Below are 23,757 nucleotides of genomic sequence, written 5' to 3'. Positions count from 1 at the left end.
TAATGGGTGGCTCTGGTTACTGCCATCGCTGCCTGACACCACGCAGAGCGAAACAGGGCATGTGGCGAGGGGAGGCGATGGAGAGAGTGAGCAAGGTGGAGATGCAAGTCAAAGGCCATAATTCCAGCACACAGGAAAAGCTTTTGTGTGCCTAAGTGCATGATGCACAATCATTTAACCATGAGGATAAATAATTACTAATATTGCTATTTGCTAAACTACTACCCTGTTCTCACAGTGTCCCATCCCTAGGTGAGGTTGCCAATCCTGCAACAGAGCTGCAAACTGGAATTTGTCAGACCGCTTATCTTGCTGAACGTGTCAAGCCACTTTTCCTGCAATAGCCGGGAGCTAATGTCTGTTTTTGCTGAAGCTGGGTTCAGCCTCCATGGCAGAGCAGAAGCGGAGCGGCGGGGACCAGCCCGCAGCCAGCCCCGCAGCGCTGGAGCAGCTCCACAGCAGCCGGAGGCCACCGCCGCTCCGTGCCCGTCACCCAGCAAAGAGCGTCCCACCTCCGAAAATTCACTCCTTCGCAGGGAAACAGACTCCAACACCACGGAAACATTGAAAACACACAGAGAGTCTTATTTTCTGCTGCAAAGAAATTCTTTGCATTTGGTGTAATAAATGATTGCCTATTTTCAAGAAAAACACCTTTTCAAGAAAATACCTCCACTCCCAAACCTGGTTTACACATGGAGGAATATAAACTACACTACAATGCCTAACTCAAAGCTCATTCTCTCATAATTCCACTGCACAGTCATAGAGCTGCTAATAAGTAGTTTATTGGTCATAAAAAAAGGCTATTAACATTGCAGTAATAAATGTTATTAAAGTAATAAATATGCCACTTAAAATGCTTATGTCTCACCAAAGTTTAAAGGCTGTTTCAAAGCTCAGACGTCTTGTTCTTCAGTCCACTCTTACAGCATAAAGGGATTTTGGTGGAAAATCCTGTTTCTTCTCTGGGCAGAAACTCTGCTGTTGCTGGAGTTTGATACGATGATGACGGAAAACAGATCAGGGACGCTGACTGCAAAACCACAACTGAAAGCTAAGAGCTTTCCCTTCTTTCTTTTTCTTTCTTCTCTTGTCCAATTCTGTGACTCTCTGAAAGTAAAATTAAAAAAGAAGAGCACACGTTTCAGCTGTACATTGAGTGAAGTTTTGCCTTCTCAAATCTATCATGGACTTTAGAAACCTCAGGTGCGAGAGGAGAAGGAGCCGTAGCCCCTCTCATGCCTTCAAAGACAGTACCAGTTGCCAGGGATTTCATGAAGAGCTCTGTTTTACAGGACTATGGCATGTGATCGCCAAAAAATTCCTATTTGAATCGGTCCCTTATCGAAAGGTAAGTTGGAATGACTAGGTTTTCTTAATTCAGCTTTGCTTACAGCATGAGATAGTCACGGCCTGTCCAGACGTCCCCACTCTGTAAAGCTCTTGCCGTGCAAAAGCAGAACGGCACCTACCCAGGAAATGTCACAAATAAATAGAAAAAAAATTGAGTACGGCCAGCACGTGAAGATTGAACCAATTTTAAAAGTACTCAGGACCAAGATGGCTAAATTCCTGTTCAGTTGTTTCTGGATCTGATTTTAATATCTACACAATAGCAGAAATAGCATAATTTATGAAGACACCATTAAAGATGGGGAACACGATGTGTGACAAACACCCAAAGCCTGATCATTTAATCTCACGCAATGTATTTCAGTAACCAAACGCAAGTCGCTCAGCTGTTGTATTTCAGCCACGTTAGAGGACCGTGGAGTTCATCGTTTCTAATTTTTAAAGTAGATTACAGCTGCCACATCGTTAAGACCTTACAATTATATCTGAACAATAAATTGTATTATTAATAGGATGGTTATGGCCTGTGAGTATTAGATATTGTTGTTTGTGATTTGCACTTAAAGAGGGATTTTAATCAAGTTTACCATTCTCAAAAAGTCTGTTTTGCATTTAAATAAGCATCCTTAAAAATTGATCTGTTTTGCTCAATTATACAATGCCTCATTCTGAAGCCTAGGAGTAATTTATTATACAGACTCTGTGCACAAGGAAGATGTATCGCATTGTATTTAATCTTATCAAATTTCTGCTGATTTTTGATGACAGTGTCTGTTTATCATCATTATTATGAGTTGTCTGGGTTAATAAAACTTGAAAAACTATGTGGGAATTAAGCCAGTATGGAATGTTAAACTTACTATTGCTGTAAGGCTATCTGCTACCAGCTGTCCTTCATGGCTCTCTGAAGCCATTTATTTCAGTATTGTCCCTTGTACCACCACTGTTAAGTAGTTCAAACGTATACAACTCCCATTTCCCGGGATGTGTAATTGTATTATGAACTCCCATAGATGAAAATATTTTAAAATGTATTATAATGTTGCAAATTAGGTATAATTTTTCTATCACATTTGATAGAAAATTTTGTTTTCATTAAAAATCACGTGGTCTTCATTTGCATTATGCTCTAACGTAAAATAGCATCTTCGCCTTAGTGCTCACCTGTAGATAACTCATTTATAGTGTAAAGGAATTGCTTTGTTCATTTAGAGTCGTAATTAGTTCCTACATTGTAAGAAGTATTTATAACCACTTTCTGTACCACTTTCGTACTATACCATCATTTTTAAGAGGCACTTCCTAGTCAAAGTGCATTCAGTAGGAAATCATTTCTAACACTAACAAGCAAAAAAAACCTTTTAAAAAGTAAATCCTGATTTAATATACCTTTCAGAAGATGCAAAATACAAATGACTGGCTTTATTTGGAAAGAATTTAAAGGCACTCACTTTTTAAGATTACACGTAGGGTCTTTTGCGATGTGAAATGAAAGCCGTGTTTGCCACGTTCTCTGACACAGAACGATACTGATTTGCCTTAGAATTAAATGTGGAGGCAGCGAGCAAGTTTTCAATCTTGCTCCATTTGACCATAAAAGGTCAAAGACACTCCAAAGTAACAAGAATGCCCACAAAACTATCACGCAGTAATGAAACGTGGACAAAATACACTTCACATATTCCAGCAGAAAAAGCAAAGGCACGTGAAATTCCCAATTAAAAATGGAAACGAAAAGGTCCAAAGAAGATTGAAAAAACTATTTGATGAGCGGTGTATGTTTTCTCTTTGAATACCGATAGTGCTCCTGACCAAGATAAAGTTCTGCTTCCGTTGTTAGTGAAGCTAAAAAGTTCGGGATCCCCTCTTTTTGGGTCCAGCTCCATTTTGTGACCATTCTCCTATCGTTCAGTTCTTCATTTATCAATAATAGCACTGCTCGTCTTCAGAAATACGGGATGAGCATTAATTTCCAGGATAAGGCACATGAGCTTTCTAACAGGCACAGTATTTCTGCTACAAGAATAACTTTGGAGTTAGAGACAAAACCAGTGTTAAGTAAGTTCATATGAAAGTCAATAAACTATGTAATGACAAGAGTTAGTGTTGTTCTATTTCACAGTTCAATATAATGTAAGCTTTTGTTGCTTAAAGGACGACTTTGTTGATGTTTACAGATAGACTTTATGGCTTATTTGTCACCATGAGAGCCCAGATGCGTCTGTCTCAGTTTCTGCTCAGGAATGCCTGGACCATACATAGTCTATTTTCATACCAAGGAGAAGAAAAGAAAAAAAATTCTAAAATTCGTGTATCAAAGCAACTTTAACTTGTTAAGATAATTGTTTTGCAATGATTGATCTAGTCATGTCAAGATAATACGGTTTTTATGGTCCTGAGGAGGATTTAATCTAATTTTTGGAGGGATTCTGATCTCACTGTTGCTGCTTTATCACTTTTAATCTCAACACTTTTATTTGAATTTGCTCTGCAAAATTCAATCTACTTTTAGTTGACAGCTGAAGACATAGAATAGTGTTTTTACACTAAGTTTTCTTGCCTTGCAACTGTGTTTTAAATCTTGTTATCATTACTCCGAACAAATCCAATTATGGAGTTATTTTGCTACTTTAGACAGAGAATACTCAGTATAATTTCTCCAACACAATAAAAGTACCTCTTAAAGAAAAAGTAGTAACCTGATGTTGAACAGAAGGCAGCCGCTAATGGTGTCCTTAATTATTTGGTAGAGGATCGTTTAAAGAAAATGATTTAAAAAGATGATTTAAAGAAAAGATATCTAAGACTTTGTGATATTCTTCAATAGAATCTACTTGTAGTTTTATTGATTCAGTTTTCTAACTATGTAAGGGTGAAATAAAGTTTGTATTTAAAAAAAAATATATTTAGCATTGTCTTCCTCAAGTCCCTGTGTCTCCAAAGACACTTTTTTTAATTCCCGAAGGCAAAATGGCCAATTACCACAAACCTGATTAATAGATAACTCTTAAACTTTTATTTGTTTATACTGATCACATTGCTTTAGGCACCAAAATGTGGAAAATGTGGTATGGAGGGGAAAAAAAAAACAAAACCAACCAAGCACCACACGGTTGAACAGAAATGAGAATAAAATCACTATGCCAGTTGAAAACAACTTGGGCCAGGGAGTGCTGGAGCATGGCAGGTCCCAGTTCACCACATGGGACTGGTGACAGATGTATATTAAACAATTAAATGCAATCAACCTGCAGTTCGTCCATCTCCTTTCCCTCCAAACCCCAGTCCCGTGGGGTGATGTGCTGCTCCCGGGTGCCATCCCCCTGGTTCTGCTGGTCCGTGGCTGCAGAGCTCCCCGTGCCTGCGCTGGGGCTGGCAGCGTCCCCTCCGCCTGCCCGACACCCAGCTCTGCCTTCTCCCCCACCAACCGGGAAAAGTACCCAGTCTACTCTTCTTCTGGGATTGTGTTATTTGTTGTATTTTCTTTTTGGCTCTATCCTCTTTGATTATTTTTAGTTCTTAATCTTATTACTTCACACTTCTGTACAACTGAGCTGAATAAGCTACTTATCCAGCCTCTAAGCTGAATCTATCCAGATCGTTTTGAATTTATTTGCTCTGTTCCTCTGTATTTACTTTATCCTCCTTTCCCCATTCTATGTCATTGGCAAATTTAGGTCAGTAAAGTATAAAGTAAACACAAGTGGCCCTAATGCTGTGCTTTCTGACATTTCTTTTAACTCCTTCCTGAACTGGTTTTTTTTATTTATAGTATTTGCTCCTTCAACAAAAAGTAATTCCTTGGGAATTCATATGGCCTTCTGTAAGAGAATGCTTGCCTTATTTGTAGATCAAACATGTCTCCTAAAATCTACTTTAAAATAAGCACCCCATGCCTCTCTCTTTCATCACCTGAATATGTACTGTCATATTCTTCAGCAGAAAGACAAAACCCAGCAGAGGTCCCAGTTGCAGCATCCCAAGCCGAACTCCGACACGGGTCTCTTTTTGGTCTGGGTAAATCATTTAACCTCCCCTGACACTCTCCTGGGAGAGGAATTCACCATTTTGAGGATTATTTTTCACTGAGCACTGGCAAGGTTCTGCAGACATGGTTAACATGTCATGCAGAAGCACAGTCCCTTTAGTCGTCAACCTTCAAATGCATTTGTTAACATTTTTTTGGCTCCCGATTGCTCAATACATTCTCGTTTTCATTTTTTGGTCATCAATATCCCCTGGCTTGCTCCTTCTTAAATAAAACATTCTCCCCCAGGTGATACACAGTGAGCCAGCAGACAGATGCTGTCATTTGACTTGCTGTGACAAGTTTCAGAACACTCTTTGTGAATTTCTCTGGTATTTTCAAACATCCAGACTATGTTATGTAATTACATTTCTAGTGCAGCTCTCAAAATACATCAAAATACTTGTTCTAAATTAACATTAATTTTGTTTTCAGTTCAGAATGGTCTCTTATCTCTACCGAGGTTCTTAATTCTGCCTTCTCATACGGGAGTTAGCACTGGATGCACTGAGTTTTTCTGTGTAAGTAAATACCTATAAGAGGATCACGTGTGAGGTTCCCAAAAAGAGTTTTTAATCCTTACTTCTTCCCTTCAGTGTCCTCTGCCGAGTATGTGGAGAGTCGCAATCACCAATTAGCATCACTTTTTTTTTCCCTTTTGGTCAGACTCCTTGTAGGAGATCCTTGTACTATCCATAATCTGAAACATCCAGGCTGTAGACATCATTTGAAGAATGAATCATGAGTGGGGCCACGCGGCTTGTCGGCACAGAAACTTCCAATCACTCAATACTTACTGGCTTATTTATGAGCTTTCCTGCGCACCTGCATGTCAGATAAGCAAGATGGAAGGAACACTCTAATGAGGATTATTCTCTCAACCAAAGTTTGTTCTTAAGGGGAGACCAGTCTCCCCTCATTTGTTAGTCCTGGAGATGACACTCGGCTGACACAGACAGCCCCAGCTGCATCCTCGTCTATGCCCTGGCACTGGGTGCTGCAGAACGATGGTGCCCACATCAGAAAGCATGTCCGGCACATTTTTCCAGCCCAAGAGGGACAGATGACATGGGTGGTTGCTGCCCTGCTTGGCGCATGGCGAGACACCACTCCTTCTGCATGGAGTGAGTGCCAGAACCCCCCCAAAATTCCTGGGCACGGGCAGGGAATGGCTAGTCCCTTTGACTCCTTTCATACAGGTCCTCAGTAGATCCACTACCTTCATTTCACAAATAACTCCAGATATCCAACTTTCTCTATTACAATTAAATAAAGGATATCTTAAAAGCTACTACATGTAAGCCCATGCTGTGTGCCCTTATACAGGGTGCAGGCTTATAAGAATAAAACCCAGGGCTGCAACCACGAGGAGTTCTGACAGTTCAGTGAGACAGTACATGCAGCTACAGTCAGACAATTCACTGTAGCAACTTGGCAGCGCTCCCCATTTACTGTATTTACGTGTCTAATCCCTGGGTTATCAGTAAAATGCGATTCAGCAGCAGCACAGGCTACACATTCACGTAGGTATTAGCAAGAGCCTGCCTCCTTGTTCCAATTTTTTTAATTATAGCTATACCCCTTTTCTGCCTTTTATTGTGTGGAGGTCATCTAGGTACTTATTTTGGAGTATTGGTACTTTTAGATGGTGAGAGCTTTCAGACGTGTGAGTGGCACACATGCGAATACAATAATCCCAGCGCACCTGAACGCTATAGTTTAAAATGCTCTCCATAGAGACCCTGCTTCATTATTAAAAAAAATCTTGAGGATTACTCGCTTATGTGCAGGGTCTTTTTGGGGTTGAATGTGTTGGAAGATACAGTGGAAAACAGAAGCACTGATGAAGATTAAACGGAATAGAGCTGACTTTGTGCAGCAACTGTGGAGATGCTAAATCTTCTTGTTGCTGGTTTATGCCACCCGGGCAGTGATTCCCCCCCACTGCAAGACTCCAAATTACTTTGTGCAGAGCAGCCCAAGGGAGTCAGTGTCTTTTTTTTTTTTTTGCCATGCTGCAGACCACATTCCTTTCCCTTCCCTAATGAATAATCTCTCATTACTTCTTTGTTCAAGGGCCTGGTTTGTCTCCCGAAGCAGCTACATATACATTTTCAGAGGCAGAGCAGACTTTGGACAGGGTTTTTTTTCCACACAAATGACAGGGGGGCTGGTTGGAAATAGTTTATGGTAAAGAAAGTGAAGGTGTTATGGGATCTAAGGAAGTAAGAGATAGACTTATGGTACTTGAAAGGTACAAGGGCATTTGTCACAACAAACCCAGATAAATGCTCTTGGTGACAACATACTCCCTACCTTGGCTTCCCTCCAGCCTGAGCCCTCGCAGAACAGATGACTCGGGTTCCATCTCTGCAGACCCTCAGTGTCACCTCTCAGCTGTCCCTGCACCCGCTCTCCCCCGGCACTGATCAGGGTGGCAGCAGATGGATGTCTCGGCCTTGGTAACTTCGCTTCTGGGCACAGCACTGGGCACAGGATATCCATCTGAAACTAATATACTAGATGGAGGAAAAGAGGGAAAAAAAAATACATTATTGGTGAGCCATAGTTCCACTGGTTTGCCTTGATGGGAATCTCTACAGCTTAATTACTCTCCTGCTAAAGTTACTGGGATTTTTCTCATTAAAAAAAAGTTTTGATGTTTGAAGCGAGAGAATATGAACTTTCTCCTTGAGAAATATTGTGGAAAGTTTGCATCTTTTTTTCAAAAAAGAGCACTTTAAACATTAAAATATTATTTTTCATTAACTTTTTCTGAAATATTTTTACAGATTATTCCCAAAATAATTTAAAAATCTTTCCATTACCAATACTCTTATTGTTTGTAGTCAAAAGGGAAACGGGCTATATTTTGGGGTTAAAATAAAAACAGTTTCTGAATTATGAAATGCTAGCGGAAATGCTCCCACAAGGAAGTCAGTAGCTCTATAGGACAATGGAGACATTAAAGGGATTTCGACAGGGATCAGGAAACCTCCTCTCACTGAGAAACAAAGATACTTCCACCTATTCCTCTTGGTTCCAGTTTTTCTTCATGCAGGCTTTTCTTTTTCTAAAACCTTCTGAGGCTAGTGCCATTACAGCTGCCAAGGCTGACATTTCTTAATATCTAAAAGCAGGTTTAATGCAAAGGAAACACCAAGTAGAATACAAAAGAAGTCCAGAGGTAGAAAATAACAGAAATTACTCTTATTTTTTGAAAGCTCCCTAGGTACTCTCCTCCATTCTTCAATATAATGAAAACAGAAGGTCTTGCATTGGGGAGATCAGCTTTCCCAATCCGAGAAGTCACAATGTGTGAAGTCCAGGATCAAACTGGGAGCACCCAGCGGCTGAGCACCAGGAGGCCTGTCCCAGGGAAATGCTCTGGGAGAGGGGACATCCAGAAGAGAAACTCCTGCCAGCAGCTGAACCACCAGCCCCACATTTAGCAGCCCCACACTCAGAACAGAGGACACGAAGGAGAGGAGCCACTATGGAGTTGTGAGTCCACTACAGCCCCAGGGAATTCACTGATTGCTACGGACAACACCAAGCCAAAGTTCTCCAGACTTCCGAACTTCACAGACTGAAACCAAGCGGGTTTCGTGGCTGTGACATGGTTTTGCTCGTGAGCACACGTCTGGCCAAGCCTCTGTGACCCAGCACAGCCAGACAACTCAGCCTTTTTCCCAGAGTCTCTAGCCAGAGCAACGCGTGTCAGGACAGCCCAGAAGCAATTTATTATTCATCTTAATTGTTTGTACTTAATATACTATAAATCTATGCAAAGAACTAATATGCTGACCAAACCAAAAATAGATTTCAAAAAAGAAAACTCCAGGACTGTCATTAATTGGATGATGAACAGCTTCCAATACTAGAGGACAAATAGTAGCTGTGAACTTGTAAGGCCACTGAAACAGCACCAGAGATGAGAGGCAGCCGTTCTGTGCTCTGGAAGCAGGAATATTTTGTCACACTGTCATCAGATACAATTTCTGATATATAGTTAAATAACCTTTACTTTCATCCCTCCAGTGTAAAAGATGAAAATCCTTTAAAAGCGAGAGTCCCAAAGAAATGTAAATACAGTGTATTCACTGCTGACATTTCAAAAGATTTTGCCCCACCAGTGCAGACAGCTATTCTCTATTATCAGGTTTCCTGTCAGTCATGTTGATTAAAGTTGATAAATACTGCAAGCCACTTGGGGTAGGCTAAAGGACACAAAGCAAAAATGTAACGTATTTGAAAAGGACCATATTTCTTGGGAAAGGAAAAGCGGGCCATATTTGCCGGCATTTCTCAACCTCAAGAAAAGCAAATTCCCCTAATTAAATTTTTTTTTTTCCCTTTTCCTAGAAGTCACACATACTTATGTACTGTAATTAGTGTAATAGTACTTTGCATGGACAATGCAGTGATATTGAAAAGTTAGCATAGTTTCTCTGCATTCATGCACTATTATGTTTATTGAACTCCGACAATAAATGGTAATTCACCAGACCAGCTGCTGAAGTCTGGGGTCCAGTAATAGCCACATCCTAAAGGAAGATGTGTCCAAGCACATCAAGAACCTGTTTTGCAAGACTAAAGTGTCAGTACAGAAAGTAAACTGCTTTTGAAAGCATGCCATATATAAATGTTTAATATGCAAAAGGCAGAAGATCAGTTTGATATAATTTATAGGGTCAAATCAGTTATAAAGATTCTTCTGATTGCTACTGCATATGCATTATTTTTAATCTTCTAAAAGTCTTCACCAGAAGCACCTATTAATTTCAGAATCACTGTTAGAAAAGCATTGATTTCTGTTTGCCATCAAGGCAAGCAAAAGGAGCAACACTCCCACAAACTGAACTATGGGTAGGAAAAGCTATTTTTTTTCATTTTCTTTTTTTTTTCCTTTAGTACAAACAAGCAAAAAATGTTGTGGTAAAATAGTGAAAAAACCTGGAAGAAAAGTAAAGTTTGAATCCAGGAATAGTTTGTCAACTATGCCTTTCCATTAGACACCAGTGGAGATACTTGCACCAGTGTGGTGGAGCACGGGAATGTCCACAAGCAAGAACTTTAAATCACAAAATATTATCCATGGAAACTGCTCTCCTCATCTTCTCAAATTTTCCCAAAAAATACTTTTATAACTTGACTGAATGTTGCAATTAGATTAGTAGAAAGGATGAGACTGCAGAATCCAAGTCAGATTTCTTGAAAAACCGCCAAACCCAACACTTGAGAGAAAGCTGAAAGTTACTGTACCAAAGGAGGAATGAAACTCCTGGTAACTGAATTAAATTTTCTATTTAAGAAAAAGATCCTATGTTTATAATAAAAGATTAATTAAATTCACTATGTGGCTATAAAAGTATTTGATGACCCACACATTTTTGGCTAATAACATGAACTCTACTGCCAGCAGAATATATTGACTTAAACTCATAGGTGATTTTAAAAAGGCCAGCAGAGTCTTAAAAAACAGAAATGATGTGGGTTTGGAAATTCTGAGCTAAGTGTGGTTTGCATTAGAATTTTAAGAACATCACGCATGCATTTACCTTTCTGAGCTTATTGTTTAGCTACATATTTCCTACAGCAGCTGGAGTAGTTGAGAATTTAATACAATAAAACTACATCAAATTTCTGACAAACTGTAAAAGAAAGAAATCCAGTTCCACTCCTGTACTTCTCTGGCACAAAGCTGAAGGGGTTTTTTTTAATAATGAGATTCTTTTAAAAGCGCACAGGGTGCCAAAATGAGTGTGCCTATGTAAGAACCTCTCAGCCTACCGGCGCAGCAACGGAGCTCACCGAGAGAGCTAGTCCACCTTTTACAGCAGTTTTAATACAGCTGCTTTGGGCCTGCTTATTTGTTGGGCTGCTTATCCATCATAAAATCACACCGCACAGGATCAGATTACAAACCCTGACGAGAATTCTGCGTCTGTGGCTAACTATGCCGTTATAATTAATTTAGTCAGAAAACTATTACGCGTTAACAGAGGAAAAGCCTCTTTTAATAATCCTGGCCTTTTCCTTAGGCTTTAAGGAGTTCTCAATAAAGAAACCCACTGTGGTGCAGCAATAGAAAAACGGTCAAGATCCTATTTTGCACAGGCTTTTATTTACTTCCTTTTAAAAATAATTAGATTTTTTTAACACAGTAGTCCATAGCTTTTAGGGTTTTCCATATCATCATTTAGTTCACGAGGCTGCAACGAGAAACACCTGATGACTATCAGGAACTGAAAATAGTGGTACCCCTTTGGCAGGTTTTAGGTGAGGCAAAGGAGATGATCTTGTTACTCCTTAAAGCCATGGCAGGAAAACAAATCACTGCAAGCTATTTGAGCCTAGATTATCATGTATTTTTAATATAAACTAATGGGAACTATACTAGCAATGGTAACATGATTTTATTTGCTCAGAATTTCTTAAATGCAAGCTCGTTCCTAGCAGAAACTGAGAGCTTACACGGCTCTTGAGCCTTTGTTGTTTATTTGGCAAAATCACTTTTATATAAAAAGGTAGAGATTTTTTTCTAAATTAGAATACAGAAAAAGGAATACAGAAAATTCCAGTGCTGCAGGAGCTAAGTTTCAGCTTAAACCATTCATATCATAGAAGCAATATGAAGAGCACCTTGAGTGTTCGGATGCAATTATGACAGTGATAACCGCAGATGAAATGAAGCAAAATGTGAAAAATTTATCTTCATGTACGCTTTTCTACCAAACAGAACGGCCTCCATTTATCTTACTTCTTTTTCTGTTAGACTGATTAGTTAACTGGCTTCAGAAGCAAAATATGAATGAGCTGACAAATTGTTCCCTTTGACTTTTGCACAGTCCAAGAGTAAATACCAGATTTAACATTTAATCATTTTAAACAGCTGACCTGGCTCCAAGTTAAGATGTGAATATATTAACCCCGATGTGCTGTCAGAACATAGAAGGGAGTTTTACCTTTTATGTATACTTTAGATGCATTAGGACGATAAACAGGTATCAGCACCTCAATTTTATCTTACATATGACCCTACTGAATTCAAATACAGGAAAAAACCAGGAATCCCTTTATTTAACATTGGAAAACACAGAGACATTTAAGGAAAAAAAAAAAGAAAACCTCTCAGTGCAGGGCATAGATGTAAAAATATAATCCCAAGCCTGTGCCCTTGTCACCTTTACCTCCGGTTACCTACCAGCACTCATCTGGCTTTGTAAAATACTTGGCCTATCATCACCTGCCTTTATTTTTAAGAGCCAGCTCTTCGAGGACTCCCTGTATTCATACATCTATTAGTCTTATCTTTGGAGACAGGAGTTCAAATAAATCCTGATTATGTCAACAGAAAAATAAAGGTCTTGCCTCATGCTGATGCCTGGCAAGCAGCGGCTGCATCACTGGACGTAAGGATCATTAAAAAGAAATCATCAGTTTGCCCAAGACAGGTTTTAGGGACGCATGTAACTCATGACTGCTTCAATGGCAGCCTAATTTCTGTGGGTTTAATTTAGAGACATCTCAAAAGACCTCATCAGGTAGACTTTTTAGGTCTTAGAAATTCAGATTTTTTCACAGATAGTCTCAAGTACAAAACCAAAGATGTTCAAGATCCCTTCTGTCTTACAAAGATCTTTACCCTCTGATACACAGTTTTACAGGCTGTTATATGGAGAAAAAAAATAACAGAAAAGTATTTCAGACACGGAATTGTGTGTAATATTATAAATCTAAACATTTTAGTCAGCTTTTGACCACAATTTTCAACCTTCTCACTGGTCAGTTGAACATCAAAGACGAACATCTCCTTCCCCAGGCTGCCTTCAGCAGGTATGAAACCTCAGGTTTGGCATTATCTCCTAATTTCAGCAGCCTTTCTAGTACACCCAAACTAAATTTGGCTGAATTTCATGGGAGATTTTATTACCATATACTCTGTATGTCCAGGTACTTGGTGGTATCATTTATTTATCACCCCTAGGTCTGAACTACCAAAGAGTTAAACCTTCCGAAACTCTTTTTCCTGGCTTGCTAAAAATCTTGTAAAAAAGGTTTTGGTTGCGACCCTACTCCTTCAATCCCTCATGCACTGTCAAAAGAGCTATTAAAAATCTGTTACTGTTATAGGAATCCAGAAGCTCTCCTGGAATGCTCTGGAGCTATGCCTTGAATTTAACTTACAAAAGATGCGTTCTGGTCTGATTGCTCCAGTCTGGGGTTTTCTGTATCATAAACTGAAAATTCTGTTTCTGTTTTAGACATTTTAATCTCAACTCTCCCATGAGCGCTGGAAACTGGGCTGACCGTACAAATATTTTCCAGGCCTGCGTTCATTTCCTTCCACTGTATCTTGCTTGTCCAACAGCTTCTCTTTTTGATCTCTTGTTATTTTCGTTCACTTCCCCTGAAATTCTTTTTCTTGACATTTTTAGTTTCTATAATCTGATACTAAAAAAACCCAGTCAAACCTGTCTCATGACCCCTTGTAGTTTGACTTTTGATATATATATTTTTATATATATAGACATATCTATAAGAAATATATCTATTTTTATCTATGTTCAGAGGAAGCTGTTGAAGAGGCAGCACAGTGCAGCGTGGGGAGGAGGAGGTTGGGGCTCCCTTCCAGCTGACTTACAGCGCACAACACCTCTAAAAAACAATTTTGTACCCTTCTGGCTTCGTGCGCTTGATGATCTTTTTTGTAAATCTTTAGGGATCTGCACTGTTTGGTGTTTGTCTTTCCGCTGAGAGTTTGTGCATTGTTTAGCAGAGAGAGCCCATGATCTCAGTCGAGGCCCACGAGCGCTACTAGAAGTCCGGTGGGAACTATGCTATAAACAGAGAAGATACTTCTGTTCTGAAAACCAGCAGACCCTGTACCACCATCACAGAACGCATCTAACTCAGGCCGCGTTTTTTCACAAATGATATCGAGTCGAAAAAATTTGTACATCACTACCTCTGGGATGAGCTCAAAGGAAAGCTATTTCAACAAATACGTATGTCCACGTGTGGTACAGGAATTACGCATGCAGGGAAATCATGCAAGAAACCAAAAAGAAAAGGGATCAAGTATTTTCATTTCATCTGCACCTAAACAAAGAGTAAGCGCACATTTAAACTTAAGATGTGAATAACTTAACACCTGAAGTGCAGTGAAGCACAGTTTCAGTGTATTTTAAGTGCGAACACAAGTCTTTTAGGAGGTTAAATCTGTAAAGCTCTCCAGCTTCAGGTAGTGGAAAATTTAACATAAAAGGCGTGGTATTGTTTGAATTTCATCTGACATGTAATTTGGTACAGGCTGTAATTTTGGGCACGAACCACCACACAGGCTTGGTCTTATAATATGCCACCTAAGAAAGAGAGCAATAAAGAACTACAGCCCTCCAAATATTTTGATGTGTTAGTCCTGCACTTGGTCATATTTATTTACAAATATCAGAAAAAGTAAAGAAAAGCCTTCCAGCCCACAGGTATTTGTTTAACATTTTCCACAATGAATTTGTTATATTTTATATCAGTGCAGCTGGTATGTAACCTTGATAATGATGTTATCTGAGAGCTTTTCCTCACTCATCCAGGTTCGTATTTAATAGGCATCAGAGATCACAGAAATTTTATGACATAATGCAACAGATTATCAAACCAACTGAAATTACCAATGTTAGAAATTAACTACACCTTTATAGCAAACTCTTGAGGTAAAAAAAATGAAGTGGAATGCAATGTAATGGAGAAACATAAATTTCATACACACTAAGAATGCATATGAATAATGTCTTTAATATGCTCTTATATTCATCGAAAATGAGAGCAAACAAAGTAATATATTTTCTAGAGAGGCTTAACATAATAATTTCCTTGAGAACGCAACATTTATCTTTAACCTGTTTTCTCCAATTATACTCATTGATGTGAACTGGAAAAAAATGAGCAATCCTCAGATTAGCTTTTACAGCATTTTTGTGGTCCCAAGCCAAGCAAAGCAAAGCAGGATGCTTTCCTGCTTTATTCCCAAATAAAAAATATAATGTATATTAATGTATAATGTGTGTAATGAACACTCTAAATATGAATATACTTGTCAAGACTTGGAAAGTCAATGTTGAAATGAAGCTACTTTCTGTGATAAATAGTGGCATGAGGAATGTGTAGGAATTACCAAAGCAGAAGAAAGCTTTAACAGCCTGATTGCCTCACTCTTTCCTTGAGTCAGTGAACCTCGTCAACTTTACAGCTTAAAGCCACCCTAAACCCTTTGTCTCTTTAATGTAAAATCACATGTAGATGCCTTGTGGCAACCCAGCTTCCCTGATCTTTTGGGTATGAGGAAAACCTTTTCCTGACAAATCTCCCCTCCAACTTACTGCAGATCCAGCCACAGCTCTTCCACCTCCCATTCCACTCCAGTGCCAGTTTCCAAATGAAACCTTTTCCGTATTCCTGTGAACAACAGAAAAAAGATGCAAAATTCTATAAACATCATTTCTAGGAGAAGAGTAGTCCCAAGGAAGAAGCATAGCACGGATAGCTTTAGCACCACTTCTTCCTACCGCTAAAAAATCAAAGAGAACGCAATGTTGTGGAAAATATGATTAAGACTACCTAGAAACAACTTTGAAGTGTTCTGTAGTCAACCAAATTTACATGGTATGACACAGAAGGGAGACGGAGATTTTGTGTAGGTCAAGCTTGTCAAAGACATCAACATTAATATCACAGCAGACAGTTCTCCAGAGCCTGGACTATGTTGGACTTCAACTACATTAAATCAAAGCTGATCAGTAAGAGGAACACATCATAGATCTAAAGAATAACGACAAAAACATTAAGACTGAAAATAAAGCTAGCTCAACTCAAACTTCAGTAATGATAAAATATAATATAAAAATGTTATTCTATATATTGTGAAGAAAATTACAGCTTAAATAGGAAACAGCATTAAAGGAGACTGTTGTTAATTGATTATATTTCCTTTAGAGCATAAGACAAAATGAATGTTGATTTGCATGCAATTAGGTAAACTAATGAAGAAATACTAAGTCATTTTATAAATTCTTTCTTTTTTGTTGAAGAGAAATGTTGTCACTGTTGTGGAAAGAATAAGTTCTATGTGCTGCAGGCCCCCACAAGCAGCGCCGTACATAGAGGGGACATCTGCTCACAGCACAGAATGGGTAAAAGAGCTGGTCTGGAGTGTGGCCAACAGCCCGACCTTCAAACCACGCAACAAGAGCTAAACTAGAGTTTATGGGACATTCCAGGTCCCATAACCCTGTTCAAGAAGCTCAAAGAATAAGCCGTGTCAAGACATGTACTCCCACCAGGGGTCATTTCAGTCACGACACTGTCTGTAAAATGGGCACAAAAGGACTTCTCAGAAGCCAGCACAATTAAAAAATATTTGAAGGAAAACTGACTTCACTCCACTGAGATGCTTACACTGCAATTACCAACCTGGTGCCTCAACAGCAAAGCCTGGATCAGTCAGAAGGCTGTCACATATCCAGAGTCTCTGGCAGTAGGTGGATTGAAGTCCTTTCCAACTTTCGGTTCTTCTCAGTAGCAGCTGAACATCCTGTTGACGTACCACCAAGGTTAATAATTACTGCTTTTTATAAGTACTTTCACTGCTAACCTTCTACCTCTATTTTTTCCCCCATTCTGGCAGTGAAATAGAACACAGATGGAACAAAGAGTGATATAAACTAATTTTAGTTTTAAGTGGGCATTTTCCAACACCCTTCAGAATATCTAGGGTTTAATAGCCAAGCAAATATGGAATACATTTTGTAAATTAATTAAAACCTGTCCTTCTAATGAATGAATTTGAAAAGACTTGGAAAGGTGGAATTATGCCTTGCTTTCTTAGGTGAAAAGATGGCCAATGTTAAAGTAATGTCTCACTAAAAAAGTCTATTTGCTTTTAACTTCTTCCAGCTCAGGTGGCTGAAAACTAACAAATCTAGAAGATGTTTCCTGGCCTGGAAGAAATGTAAGAGTTCAACATTAACAAGGAAATATGGTAGTATGGTCGAGAGGAGCTTTTAAGACAGCAAGCTGATTATTTTAGAAATTTTCTCATCTACAGAGTCTCCTGCAAGAACTCAGTTTTCAAAATGAAAATGATTACAGGATGATCTAATACTTTTACACGCATAAAATGACAGTGAACTTCTGCTAATAGGATTTCATTAATGTAATGCAATAACTTATTGTCTCCCATGTTTTATGTATACTCTAAAATTGGGAAAGTATTTGCAAAAAAGAAAATTTGGACTCCATATATAGGAATTATTTTGTAGCTGTGTGCCTATTTTTGCCTTTATAAAAAAGTCGCATCATATAACCAAATTTGGGGCTCCAGAAACTTAATGCATTCTTTTAAAGCAATATAAACATATGCAGTCAGGGACTAAAAAGAAAACTATTCTCTAGGAATGACATAATGCCATAGGAGAAATCTTAACACTGGGGAAAACAAATGGCTACAGAAAAAGATCCAACCCCAATCAAGTATTTCACAGCAGAACGCCTGTTAATCATTCAAAGGAGTAAGCACATCTGTTGCAAATTAAAAGAAAATTGTTCATCTGCAGTCCTTGTAATTCAAACAAACAAATACCAGTTTTGATCACAGTTCTGGTTTGCTTAATGCATCATATTAATAAGCACACGCTACACTTAACCAGGCGCAAAACCAGGGCTCTGAGCTAAGGCCACCCACATAAGCACTACACCACAACACTCCACAACAGTCCAAAATAATTATCTTGAAGCATCAAGACTTAGAAAATTTAATTTTACTGCTCTTATCAAATAGAATTAAAAAGTCAATCTCAAATCAGTTGGTTTTGGTGATGATAACAACATTTCAAAACACGTTTATTTCTACCAGTCCAAAAAAGAAAAAAAATAATCACCATTTAACTTTTCTGTGTGTCGGAGTCAAATCACATTTCTCGGTTTCTAATAAAATGCGCACTTGGTCATAAGCACCTACTCTTTATTTCTTACTGCCTGGCAGCCTCAGGGCCACTGATTTACTGCTACTGTGCAGTTTCATTGGGCTGTGTGATACACAACACCATTGTATTTTAAGTATGATACACTCCGGATCTGAAGTCTTATTCCTTCAAGAGTATGTAATTATGGAGTATGATTAAATTAGTTTGTAATTTATTAGAGGACTTATAAAGCCAACAAGCACTGAAAAGGTTATTACGCCAGCCTTCTTTCTTTGTGAGCTGTGCATTTTTTATTTTCTCCCAGTGAAAATCTATATGTACATACCAAAGACATTTTTTTTCTAGGTTAAAAAGTAGTTTTATTAAGAGATGAATATTTTATTAATGCTAAAACACCGTTACAGAGTATTTATTTGTATGAAATATAGTCAGCACTGAACCAAAACGCCCAGGACTCTTATTCAGCTGCTATACTTTTTAAAACACTGTGTCAACAGATTCAGATGAGCAGAACTTTCTTATCACTGTTGGCATACTATCATTCACAGCACGAGATAAGAAAAAAAGGAGCTATATGTAAGTGTTTCAAACTGTGGTTAATACTAACTCACTCCCCTAATTCTATTTATTCTACTGCCAAGTTAAAAAAAATGAGCAGACTGTAAATAAATCTGAATTGTGTTATTCTGATCTGTCAACTCAGTTTGTTAAAACAATGATACAATAACAAATGAACTATGAGTTTGTATTCCTTTGCAATTTCTGTTTTGCTCCAATTCATCTACATAAAAATAAAGTAGAATTTCGATCTAATTTCTACATGCCTCTACACCCCCGTGCTGTGCAACAGATCTGATTAATGCAAGAACCCTGTATCAGCCAAGAACTGCAGCTTCCCCCAAAACAAGAATACCTGATTCAGCACAGGTTTTCCTGTTCTCACAAGAAAGAATATTTATTTTTTTTCTGAGAAACGTCACAATTTTAAGAGGAAGTAAGAGCAATAAGAGAGAAAAAAGGAAATGTAAAGTGTAAAAATGAGAACCTGACAGCTCTCATTTCCTAGGGGTAGAACTTTCAAAAGCTTAAATTTCCTTCCTTAAATAAGTAAAGCGTTAGCCCTGTCTGGTGCTAAATGCGTAAGGACTTAAAGAGACGCAGAAGACACCAGTTTTATCTTGTGTTGAAAGTGTAAGGGTTTACCCGTGTAAGTATTGACTTCAGGAAGCCTCCAACCAGATTAATAACTTCAAGCATTTATTATTGATCCACTTTTGTACTTAAGCAGGAACTTAAATACTTGCCTAATTATTCTGGATTATGTCTGTAAAAAGGCAAACAAGACTCAAAGACAGGCTGCTGGTGCAAGCCCGTATTTTCTATATCTGGACAACTCAAATATCACCATCTGTTGCTTTCCCTAAAACAATCCAAAGGTAATAAAGACACCCTGACTATTCTGATTATGTGTGATTCATGTTTTGAGGAAATAACAGAGCAATGTGGGCAACAGCAATGTGTCAGTTGTAATGAGCCTTTCCTGTAACAACTTCTTTCAAAGTGCAAATGAAACTCATTCACAAGTTTTTTAATCTCAGGGATACAAATATGCAGAGACCAAGAGGTTAATTATACTTGCAGTCTTGTCCTTCAAACAGAACTAGTTCAAATTACTCCAAATAAAGCATTGTAACCAACAATGTTTCTTTTAATATACATTTTAGCTCTCACATTCCATAAAACAGAAATATTTGGAGCTTTTAAATCTTTTTTTTGTATATGCAATCATTTTGATACAATGGGTTTCTGGTTTATTCTCCTACCTTGTTTCTACACCGTAGCTAGAGCTTTAAAGAATGGCTTTCTCACAGACAGCAACGGCAGATCTATTGGTTGAAGGAGGGGAAACTATCTTGAACTCAGCCCAAGACCGTAACGGTGAAGCACACACAGCGTTTCAAATGTCCCAGATGACCGTTTCCTCATTCCAGATTTTACAGTATTACTCATTTATATTAAACAAACATTCCAGGCTTCTGTCCTTTGTTTCAGTGTGGCTTCTTTCACCAGATAAGAAACATCCTAGAAGTCCAGAAGATAAAAAGCATCATTTTGAAGAGTAAATGGTTTCAGAGCAGTTGTCTCTGAAACTGGAGCTGGACAGGACTACAGATATCTCTCTGCTTCCTGCTTCTTCACAAACTCTTGATTTTTATAAACCTACCAGACCTTATAATGCTCTGTCTTCCTTTCTGACTGCTGCAGAGCAAGAAGCAATCCACTATTACTCCACAGCTTTTTCCTCATTTCAAGGTAGAAAATGTAGAGCCCATCACTTGGAACTTATTAATTCGCCCACCACAGATGGCTTTTGCTTTTTCCGTTGTCATTTGTCTGCTTCCTCCTTTTTCATTCCTCCTTCTTATTCTCTGCTTTTCAAAGAGAACATACACACATGCTCAAATCTCATCAAGGAACGTCTAGATCCACTGTAAATCACATAAACCCTTCTCCTATCACATATACTGCAAATTTTAACTCAGTTGGCCAAAAGGTTGCCTACAACATACAGAGTATCTTTTAAACCAGCTAAACATTTGACGATTATGATGATATAATGTTGTCCTTATAAACTACTCCTCGTCAGAAGAAAAAGTATAAATGAAAGCTATGCTCACTTTGGTTAAACTATTTAATTTGGACATGCAAAAAGTATAAATGATTAAATATTAGTATGTGCACTTTGGGGAGCCTCTTAGCGATGTTACAGTTCCCAAGTTTCCTTCTTGTTCTGTCTAAAATAGGATTTAGAGGTCTTTAATAGAATTTAGATGGGTTTAAAATCTCCATATATGAGTTGTATTTTTACTGATTTATTGCATGAATTTCCTGTTGAATTTTTATGTGACACTTGATCTCCCCTGAGGGACTTGTTCAGTTCTGATTGGATAATGTAAATTTCCAATGGAGATTAAACACAAATGAGTATGAAATTGATTTATTATAATAAGTGAAATTGAGGTCTGAGGTCCTGCTTCTCTTTTCTTTTTTTCCCCAACCAACCCAAGACTGTCAGATGAAGGGGTTTTTATAATGTTTTGCCAACAAAGAACAAAGAAAATTAAGAGCACATTTCTCAATTACACATTGGAAATTAGATGAAATATTGTTCCAAACTTGTTTGATTTCATGTGCACAAGAGAGTTGCTGAAATAGTTTAAAACAGCTATAATTACATCGTTGTGGAGCCAACATATTGTCTTACATGGTTTCTGCAGAATTCAAACTCATTATCAATTTAACGGAGGGAATGGGAAACAACCTTTGTCAAAAGCTCATGCTCGCATCTCCACATTGGAATATTAATTCCAAACTATTATGCAGTGCACCGTTGAAAATGTAGACGGATTGACTGCAGTAAAGACTTTTTTTGGTATCACTCTGAGATGCAGCCTCGTTGGCAGATAGAGGTGGGTCCATCCACCACGTATCAGTCTCAGCTTCACATTCTGCAGCAATTCAAAAGAATGCGTGGTCTCCAGTGACAGCACTCCTTGATGCGCACACAAAAGCTGGCTCTGCAGATACCGAGCTTCTGCACAGAGAAAAACCACTTCTCCTGCCTGGATTTATGCATCACAAAAAAATTAGAGAACTCGGATTTGCCCCAAGAGCAATTATGAAAAGAGAATCATTGTCAGCTGTACCATGTAATCCCAGCTGATGAAAGATCACTTCCAGAATGGCAGGGACATCCAGGGCTGGCATCACACTGTTTTCTTCATCTCACAACAAAGGCTGAAAAAAATAATCTTTTCTGAGTATATATATATTCCATCACTAATGCAGACGCACATGTGCATGAAGTTAGGCACACTGAAACAACTGCTAGTTGTTTATGCCTCTAACAGTCACAACACATTTCCTAAAACACTTAGAAATACCATTGTTCTGCCAGGGGAGTTTAAGCAGAAATTCCATCGATTCCACAGCATTCAGCATGTACTTTACTGTTAGCCAAAGTGAACGAACAATATGAAATATTCAGTGTCATGAGGATAGCTGGATGTCCAGCCTGTTGTGTCGGACGATGCTATTCAGCCCAGAAACCTCTAACTTCAGTGGACAGACACAGTCGATGACCCACAAGCCTACGCTATTAATGTACGAACTGAGCTTGCTCTGAATCACTGCTGTAATTTTAGGAAAAAGCTTCCATGAAAACCAACAGAAAAAAAGACACAACTTGTATGGAGAGCCACCCTGTGAAATCTGCATTCGCGTTAGCCAATTTATTTTTTCCCTTGGTTTAATTCCATTAACTTGACCATTTACCTACCGGTGAAGATCATACCGCTCCCATCCCTCCAAATGCTATCTATAAAAATTGGGAAAGGCTGCAGTAGAACCACAAAGTACAGCAGCTTTTGCTGAAAAATAATCTGGCAAATTTACTTCTGTGGTTAACTCCCTTCCCTGCTATTTGAACAAAAAATTGCTGTTTGGAAATGTTAAGTTTTAAACAGCAACTACGGCAGTGGGCACAATATTTATGCTTCTTGTAACAATGTCCTGGAACCAATACAGTCATTTCTAAATGCAAAAGACTTGTATTGAAATAGAGATGAGAATGTAAGTACAAAGCCCTGAGAATCCAGCCCTTAATCTCCTTGGTGGGTTTTAAAAGGTTTTCAGATTCTGTCTCGAAATATTCACCAAAGTTAGGCCAGAAGAAGTCAAAGTAATTTAGATCCAATCTCTTTTCAAAAATGAAATGAACAGAAGTTTTATTAAAAGGAAATGAAGAGGAAATTGAACTTTCATATTTCATGGTGCAATTGTGATGACAGAAAACAATATTCGTCGATAGAAAGTTTAGAAGATAGTTATTTATATGTCTACGCTGCTGTACTGTGGGAGTTGTGTCACAACAGAGGGCAGGTAATTTTTAAAAATATAATGGAGCTGCAGTAGAATTACTTGTTGGGTATTCCACCCAAGTTCAGAATATAAATTTTTTTCTACATTCATATGATCAGGAGTCAGAAACATTAATTGAAATGTGTACTTTATGAGGAATTTTGACTGGCGATGCTTATGGGTAATGCAAATTTCACCTGTATAAAAGCTGCATAGTGCTATATCTCTATGACAGAAAAAGCTGAATCACTTGAAGGGAAATCATGGGGCTGAGGAAGATCGGTAATATAATAATAAACGTCGTAATTCTGCCATGCAGAACAGCCCGAATGAAAAGGAGAAAACATGCAGCCAGACACAAGTGTGAATCACAGCATGTCATCACAGAAGCAAAGGAGCGATATTTGCATTTAGTCCTAAAATTTAATGGTTTCATAGTTAATCTAACGATGGGGAAAGCAACGGCTTGAG

The 23,757-nt window shown here is 38.4% G+C and overlaps 1 long non-coding RNA gene across 1 annotated transcript; it reads right to left on the bottom strand.

Annotated features, from left to right (window-relative positions):
- Nucleotides 1–874: 874 nt before the first annotated feature.
- LOC141471571 (uncharacterized) lies at nucleotides 875–20,795 on the bottom strand. Its single transcript, XR_012463523.1, has 6 exons — nucleotides 20,591–20,795; nucleotides 20,190–20,448; nucleotides 16,856–16,976; nucleotides 15,766–15,841; nucleotides 7,700–7,902; nucleotides 875–1,113 (listed from the first exon to the last, which is right to left on the bottom strand). It is a non-coding gene; the product is annotated as an uncharacterized lncRNA (long non-coding RNA).
- Nucleotides 20,796–23,757: the final 2,962 nt, after the last annotated feature.

Source organism: Numenius arquata, chromosome 13, assembly GCF_964106895.1.
Source record: "Numenius arquata chromosome 13, bNumArq3.hap1.1, whole genome shotgun sequence".
Taxonomy (NCBI): domain Eukaryota; kingdom Metazoa; phylum Chordata; class Aves; order Charadriiformes; family Scolopacidae; genus Numenius; species Numenius arquata.
Note: the sequence above shows the minus strand (reverse complement) of the source record. Positions and strands in the feature narration are given on the sequence as shown.